The sequence below is a fragment of the Mustela erminea genome, chromosome 11 (assembly GCF_009829155.1).
Source record: "Mustela erminea isolate mMusErm1 chromosome 11, mMusErm1.Pri, whole genome shotgun sequence".
NCBI lineage: Eukaryota > Metazoa > Chordata > Mammalia > Carnivora > Mustelidae > Mustela > Mustela erminea.
The window spans coordinates 10,869,239-10,878,746 of NC_045624.1; positions in this window are offsets into that span (position 1 = coordinate 10,869,239).

The window sequence follows — 9,508 nt, forward strand, 5'->3', positions numbered from 1 at the left end:
ATTACTCTATATAAAAGTAGCTCTATTTATCTTCTCATAATTTCCAGTAATTATTAGTTACTGCATATATCAGGATAGAAATGTTCTTATCTCTATGACAAAGAAATAAAAACAAAATAATAGGTAGTTGCATTTCTATACACTGACAATGAGACTGAAGAAAGAGAAATTAAGGAACCAATCCCATTTACAATTGCACCAAAAACTATAAGATACCTAGGAATAAACCTAACCAAAGAGATAAAGGAGCTGTACAGAACACTTGTGAAAGAAATTGAGGAAGGCACAAAGAAATGGAAAAACATTCCATGCTCATGGATTGGAATAACAAACATTGTTAAAATGCTTATGCTACCCAGAGCAATCTACACATTCAATGCAATCCCTATATAAATATCTTCAACATTTTTCACAGAGCTGGAACAAACAATCCTGAGATTTGTATGGAACCAAAAAATACCCTGAATATCCAGGGGAATGTTGAAAAAGAAAGACAAAGCTGGGGGCATCACAATGACTTACTTCAAGCTATATTAAAAAGCTGTGAAAGACAGCATGGTACTGGCACAAAACCAGACATATAGATCAGCGGAACAGAACAGAGCATCCAGAAATGGACCCTTAACTCTATGGTCAACTAATCTTCAACAAGCAGGAAAGAATATGCAAAGAAATAATGATAGTCTCTTCAACAAATGGTGTTGGGAAAATTGGACAGCCACATGCAAAAGAATAAAACTGAATCATTCTCTTTCACCATACACAAAGATAAACTCAATAGATAAATGACCTAAATGTGAGACAGGAATACATCAAGATCTTAGAGGAGAACACAGACAGTAACCTCTTTGACCTCAGCTGCTGCAACTTCTTGCAAGACACATCTCTAAAGGCAAGGGAAACAAAAGCAAACATGAACTATTTGTACTTCATCAAAATAAAAAGCTTTTGTACAACAAAGGAAACAAAACTAAAAGGCAACCTCCAGAATGGGAGAAGATATTTGTAAATGACATAACAGATAAAAGGCTGGTATCCAAGATCTATGAAGAACTTATTAAACTCAACATCCAAAAAGCAAATAATCCAGTCAAGAAATGAGCAGAAGACATGAACAGACACTTCTCCAAAGAAGATATAGAAATGGCCAATAGACACATGAAAAAATGTTCCACATCACTTGCCATCAGGGAAATACAAATCAAAACCATGAGATACCACCTTATACCAGTCAGAATGACTAAAATTAACAAGACAGGGAGCAACAAATGTTAGTGAGGATGTAGAGAAAGGGGAATCCTCTTACACCGTTGGTGGGGATGCAAGCTGGTACAGCCACTCTGGAAAAGAGTATGGAGGTTCCTCGAGAAGTTAAAAATAGAGCTACCCTATGACCAAGCAACTACACTACTAGGTATTTACCCCAAAGATACAAATATAGTGACCTGAAGGGGGAAGGGGCACCTGTGCCTGAATGTTCACAGCAGCAATGTCCACAATAGCCATACTGTGGAATGACCTAAGATGTCCTTCAACAGATAAATGGATAAGGAAAAGGTGATACACACACACACACACACACACACACACACACACACACACACGGGGAGTAGCAAGCAGAGAGGGAGGGAGAACCAGGCTCTTCACTGAGCAAGGAGCCTGTTACAGAACTCAATCCCAGAACCCTGGGATCATGACCTGCATCTAAGGCAGACACTCAACCAACTGAGCCACCCAGGTACCTCAAGTTAAATAGATTTCTAATAGTAAATTCTCAGGCTGTAATTTTTAGTAATATCTAGTATTTTGAAGTCTTAAAAATGAGACATCTCCCAACTATTACAATAAACTAAAATTCTGAACAGTGGACCTCCCAGATGTGGGACTCTTTCATTCTGACCTCCCTATAGCTCTGCAGTATGCCTGAGATTTTGAAATGTATTGCCCCAAGTAGCAACTCTCAACATAAAGTACCCTTTTAGGATTTACCACATCCTCCACATATTCCTGCTCTAACAGTATGATACAACTTTGAGGAATTATGAGGAACTGCTCATTAAGAATAAGATGAGTAACCTGACCCATACCATAGACAAAAAAAGGAAGTATGACAGAATTTTTCATGTGTTGGTACACACAGACAGGATCATCACTTGTGATTCTCTAGAGATGTCTTCAGATGCTGCTGTCCACATTTATTAATCAATTTTTAGTTGCATTTAGTTTCCCTTGTTATATTATGAAGCAACACCCCAAAATACTCAATTTTCCCTTGCAAGGGAGGAAGTATCCAGGGCTTGACACGCAGGTACATTTACCTATTTAACATTCAGTGACACATTTAATATCCTGCACCAGTGAATGTGCTATCCACTTAAACGTTATCTATTTGAGTACATTTAAATTAAATCTATCAAATAATATTTTCCATTTCTATTGACTGATGGCTTCATTAATTATCTTCTCCCTTACCCCCATGTCAGAAAAAGTATTTATTTGAAAAGACTCAGGAGGAATGCACACTATAAAAGGATTCTTCAATAGCTCAACTTCCAGAATTATATTTCAGAATAATTACCCCTTCCACTATTCATGCCAATTCAAAGAGTTAATGGATGGACAAAACCTTGGATCAGCCTCAAAAATCCAGTCTGAAACACAGCTGAGGCTGATGGGTGAGCTCTTTATTCATATTTTCCCCCATTCATTATAGAGATGATGATTTATGGCTAAAAGATAAAACACCAAAAACTTTGTCTCCCCTGAAAGTTTGGATATCCTCTTTTGAAACAATTCATTGAGTCACAACCATATTTGACCTTCTCACTGGAGTCCTTTATAGTCTTAGCAAAAACAGATTACAAGTCTTGAATTCAGAAACAGAGCACATGAAGGTAAGTCCCACAACCTGCAGAAATGCTTTCTTTCATGCTGGCCAAAATAAACCAGATCACACTTTTACACAATTGAGTTGTCAGTAGAGCAAAGATACGCTTCAACAGATGACTGGGTAAAGAAGATGTGGTTCATATATACAATGGAATATTATTCAGCCATCAGAAAGGAGGAATACCCAACTTTTGCATCAACATGGATGGGACTGGAGGAGATTGTGCTGAGTGAAATAAGTCAACCACAAAAAGTCAATTACACGGTTTCACTTGTGGAGCATAAGCAATAACATGGAGGACACTAGGAGAAGGAAAGAAAAAGGGATTTGGGGCAAATCGGAGGGAGAGATGAACCATGAGAGACTGTGGACTCCAAGAAACAAACTGAGGGTTTTAGAGGGGAGGGGGTTGAGGGATGGGTGAGCCTGGATGGGGGTTAAGGAGGGCACATATTGCATGGAGCACTGGGTGTTGCACATAAACAGTGAATCTTGGAATATCGCATCAAAAACTCATGATTTATTTTATGGTGACTGATGTAACACAATAAAAAAATAAAATAAAATAAAAAATGAAATGTCACTTTTATTTAAAGAAAGAGTCCATTTAGTTGTTGCATACACTGAATATACCTATCAGGGGCAGGCATATTTGCATCATTCTAATATTTGGAAACAAAAGATCCCAGGGCCACTTGGGAATGTGATGTTTTAAAGGTAATTTTTAATCCTGAGAGGACAATTAATTTTCCTTCTTGGATTCTTGTTTCTGCTTCATATCTGGATTTTGTTACCTGACTCTTCACATATACTGAGTCCAGTTATTGAGGACCCAGTTTCTCCAACATGTGAAATACTGAAATTTACCTTTTGTGATATATTTTGTCATAATTTCATTCTATAAATGCTCAGCATCTTTATATCTTGTGCTTTGTAGGGAATACTAGCACAGTATAAATGCCTCAAAAAATTATGTCTCCACAATACAATTTCTCCAGCCCATTATAGAGGAACCAACCCTGAAATGAGAGTCAGGAGACCTTATTTCTAGTCCCAGCTCATATTCTTGAGTGTATACGAATTTGAGCAATCCATTTAATCACTTTACATTTTAAACCTCTACCGTAGAAAGGAAAATTCAAATATTTTGTGCACATACCCTTAGAGAAATAACTGAGAAAATATATCTTAAAGCAATTGACAATTTATCTTGTTTATACTCTTACTACATGTTCAAGAATATCAAAATCTAACTAATCATTTCACAGATCTGGGCTTGTTTCCTGCGTGCTTCCCCCCCCCCTCCAAAAGATGTAGAATTTATCCATAGGAGCTCTACTTTTTAATTATTAATCAGTTGCTTCCTCCCATTTCTCACCATTGCACTTTTTCTCTGTCAGCACATAAATTTGGAATTAAGAACCCTTAGAACAGAAATGTACCTTCAAGAAGGCAGAATCACTTTAGGACATTTGCTGTACTATTTACGGTGAGAAGACTTCAGTATCTGTAGGTCACATTTCTTTTTTTTTTTTTTTTTAAGATTTTTATTTATTTATTTGATAGAGATCACAAGTAGGCAGAAGGCAGGCAGAGAGAGAGGGGGAAGCGGGCTCCCCGCCAAGCAGAGAGCCCGATGTGGGGCTCGATCCCAGGACCCTGAGATCATGACCTGAGCCGAAGGCAGAGGCTTAAACCACTGAGCCACCCAGGCGCCCCTGTAGGTCACATTTCTGATCCAAACTCCCTAACAAGTCAGATTGGTTCTATTTCTGCCCCTCTAGACACTTCTGTGTATACCAACAAAAGATGCCTCCTCCATTCGAGCTCTCAAACAATGATTAGTGCCTGACAAACAGACATGTCTACTTCAGTTCAATTTTATGTTGGTTTCTAAAGAATGCTTCCCTCTAACAAAGTCATGGACCAGAGAAATGAAGAGTCCTAGACTCCTCAGGCTCCTGGCTAAGAACTATCTGGAGTTGGTTGTGATGTAAACATCTACCAGAAGGTTCACAGTGGCCCACAACTGGCTTCAGTATAAACCTGGTGAGGTGCAGCAGTGTGTGAATTAGCAATGTGGGGCTGACAGATTCCCTTCAGGAGCTTTATACATTATAGTGTCAACCACTGTCACCACTCCCAGTTCTCAAGGGCAGGGCCTCAATGCTGACCTTCTTCTCCCTGTGAAGCCTGTTCTTCCCCATTTTCCTCAACCATAGCAACCCCCTGAAGCCAAAGGTCATACTAAAATGCTAGAGATACTAGTTTTCTGAGATTTAGAATATTCTCCTGTAGCCCAAACCTGACGTTTGGCACTTATGCCCCTATTCTACTGAGTGATGTCTAGGTCTGCAATCAAACCCAGTGAAAACAAACAAACAAACAAACAACAAATAAAAAACCCCAAAACACAGTTGTCCCCTTAAGCTCTAAGATAACCCTCTCTCTCCTTCTGAACACAAGAACATTGTGCCTCACTCCCTGATATATGTGCAAAGACCCACTGGACCTGCTGCAAGTTTGCAAAGATGGACGCACACCTGAGTACATTTTTCATGGTACTATTCAAGTTTTCAAAATACTAATATCACATAATAGATTTAAGAATCCAAATAAGATCCCAAAAGGGGATGTAGAAAATCTTAAGCTTTACATGGGGGGCAAAAGGAAAGGATAAAAGCATTAGAATTCTCAACATAGAAGTACAGAAGTGTTAGCTTTCTATAACTTTTCAAATCTTTAATTTCTATGAACAGATTAAAAGCAAAATTCATAAAATGCAGTCACATATATGTCTGATACATTCTCAGGCACCATGAAACCTGTAAGTGAATCATTTGTCCATTCATCTCCAAGTCCAATACCCACTTTTAGCACTACCATTTGCATATCCACATATTTACCCACTATATATAGCCATCTCCATACTCAGCCATCTGCCTATCGACTCAGCCAACCACGTATGCACCCCAGGATCATCCGCATGCTACTTCATCTATGTCCCTAATGTCGAAAAGTTACTCCCACATCTTTTCTCAACAATGTATCAAACTCCTTGTCCCCTCATTCATTCTGCATGTTACTATAATCTCTGATACTACAGCACCCAGTGACTTTGAAAGTGTTTTTGTGATATTCCAAGCAATGGAAAGAGAAAGTAGAGATGCTTTTCACTCTTCACCTGATTTTCTGAACTCCCCTCAACTGACAGAATTGGTTGGATACTTTCTCTGAGGAAAGATGGAAAAATTCCATGGCTGTGAGAGCTGTAGTCACAGTATCCAGATGTTCACAACACTGCTATTTTTCTTCACTCATCTGCAGACACCAAAAAGGGAAACTCCCAGATTCTAAGTTTTGGTAAGGAACCCACAGAAATCTTAGTCATTTCTGCTCCAGACCTAGGGAGCCTTTCTTTTCATTCCACCTTCATTACTCAGCAAGTTATATCAACTTTTACTAGAAACATTGCCACCTGGATCTTTTCTTTCTATTATTAAAACAGCTGACTGCTATTATTTCAGCATTTGTACCAAAGTCCTAAGTAAATTTAGTCCATTTCAATGCATGAGAGGTTTCATTCTACCCAAGTGTATTGAATCAGATATGTTGCAGAGGGTTCAGAAAACTGTTTTGATGAGGCTCTCAGGTGTTTCGGATAGAATACATTTGAGAACTCCTGAAACAATTCATTTGTAAACCACTGTCACATTAATTTTTCATTATAACACTTTATTCTACCATTATTCACTTCACAAATATTTTATCTTAAAGACTCTAATGCTGTATCTCAACTAATTGTGAGAAAAGAAGTTCAAAATCAACCACAATCTCAGTTTTCCCTGTTTGTCTTCCCTGCAAGCCCCCACCCATCCTACAATTCCTACTGTTTCGCAAATGGGAAATGCCCTCTTTTGACCAAGAAGGTAATTTCATGGGTGTCAGCCTACGAATTGGAATGCCTTCTTCAAGAAGCACTTCTGATGAACACAATAACATATGCTATCTATGTGTAGGCTTGGTTTACAAGAAAAACACAAATATTTGCTCCAAACACTGATCTAATTTGGGTATGCTGCTTCCAGGTAAGTGATTTATTGACTTAAAATTCCTTGGCCCAAAGAGCTTTATTTGTCATTGTTATACTAGTACTTAGCTGAAAATCAGAATCTATTTCTCTCTTTTACTTTATCTGTTAAAACAGAATTTAAAGAGTAACTTAGTTTCTTCTAGATTCCTTTTAGGTTGTAGAAAGCTTGAATGAACATCACCCCCAGCAGACAAGGAAAGAGCAGATAATCTACAAAACCATAACTATTTTTTAAATCATCAGAAAGCTGGGGGAAACCAAATAAAATGAAATCTCAAAAATGATAGTTGCATCCAGAAAGATGTGGGACATGGGCTTTGCCTTACCTGGGCCAGAGTATGAGAGGAATGTGGGGCACCATGCAAACCTGTAAGAATTTATTTATCAGATTGATAAAGGCTGAACGTGAGAGTACCATGAGCATATAATGGCTAGGAGACAGAGAAAAATAGAGGTGTTCACATATATTCTTGAGATTTGCTCCATATACTTAGACCAATCCTCACGAGAATGTTTGAGGGAGGTACAAAACCAGGGAAAGTCTCTCTCCTTCATAGTGCAAGTCTAGGTGAAGGCAATCACCTCTCTCACAGTAAGATAAAGAACTCTCCAACCACTCCATTATGGAACCAAAGTCTGAAGTCACTGCAGAACCAAACCCTGTTTTCCCCAGAGACAGATAAAGGTTCATTACTAAGGGAAGGGCAAACAGAAAAAAGCAAGCAAGCAAACAAACAAACAAACAAAAACAGTACAAAACAAAAAAAGCCCCTGTAGGTCTGGGGTTCCCACTGGCAGGAGACCAATCTAGGTCAGTCCATGAGCATCTTGTATGACCACAGAGGGGCAGGATCACTAAACATGTCTGAAACATGGGGACAAATGATGTGCCTAAGACTGACAAAGAACCAGACAAAAGGAATAAAGTCTCACCCTCCGTCACCAGGACAGGAGGAATTAAGGGATAATTCAAAGCTGTTACCATGGGGTAGAGGCAATCTGTAGACAGACACACTCTCCACATGAAATTTAATAAAAAGAGCCTAAAATTCAAGGTAGTTCAGCGACACTGGGAAAAGCCCTCCAACCAGTGAACATCCCAAACTAAGAATAAGTCATGATTAGGAAAATTTAATTTTTTGATACACTGAGGATAGCCATAGCAACATAAAACTCAAATGCAACACAACCCTGCCTGCACTGATTCCACACCCCATACACACTACCTTATAGGGTAAACAGAAGAGATGTGTCCACTGCAAAGCATACTAGTACTTATCTCATACTCTGCCATCATACACACACACACACACACACACACACACACACACACACGTATGGGTTTAAACAAAATTAAAGATCAGAGAAGAATCAAGAAAAAAATATGTTGTTATTGGGCCAAGCAATTAACAGAACAAAAATTAAATATGACCTGAATATAGAAACCATCACACAGGGATTTAAAATAACTCTCATTAAAATGCCAAAGGATGGGGAGAAGAGCAAGATGGCAGAGAAGAAGGAGACCTAAATATTAGAAGGTCACAGGAGTTCAGATAGATAGTTACCAAACCATTCTGAACACCTGCATACTCAACAGGAGATCAGAGAGAAGAGCAGCAATTCTAGGAACAGAAAATCGACCACCTTCCAGAAGGTAGGACGTGTGGAGAAGTGACTCTGAAGTAATACACAGGAAGAGAGCCCACAGGAGGAGGAGAGTGGTAGAGCAGCAGAGCACAAAATCAGAAGTCTGCTCTACTGAGGAATGTCACTCCAGAGGCTAAGCGGGGGGGGTGGAGCCCTCATGGGGGCAGTGTGTTCTCAGGACCTGCACGTTACAGAAAGACTGGGGGTGTCTTGAGTGTGGCAAAGCTCCCAGGTATCAGAGTGGGGAAGCTGGCTGCAGAGACGGAGATGAGGAGTACGCTCTCAGCTGGGTTTACTGTAAACCATGATCCAAGGCACAATCAGGGCACTGCTATTTGAGCAGACACCCCACAAGTGGCAGATCTGGGGAGACTCACCTTTCCTTTCTTCTCCCAGAGGAGTGCCACAGGAGCATGCAGCAGGAATCTGCTGGGTTTGGAGAGTCCAAACAGGGCTGTGCACCAGAGATAGAAATGCTTGGTCACAGGCCAGGTGAGCATGGAGAGTAGCCAGAGACCAGGGAGATGGGAGGGACTGATGACTTTTCTCTGAGGGTGTACTAAGGACTGGGGGCCCAAACTCTTGGCTCCTCTGGGCTGGAGATTGGGAGGCTGCCATCTTCATTCCTGTCCTCCAAAACTCTACAGAAAGCATTCAGGGAACAAAAGCTTCCAAGAGCAAACCCGAGCAGATTATGGAGCTTGGCCCCTGGCAAGGGTGGTACAATTCCACCTCGGTCAAAGACATTTGAGAATCATGGCAAGAGGCCCCTCCCCCAGAAGATCAGCAAGAACATCCAGCCAAGACTAAGTTCACCAATCAATGAGAACTGTGGAATTCCAGAGCTAGGGCAAAGCATTTCACAGAATTCATAT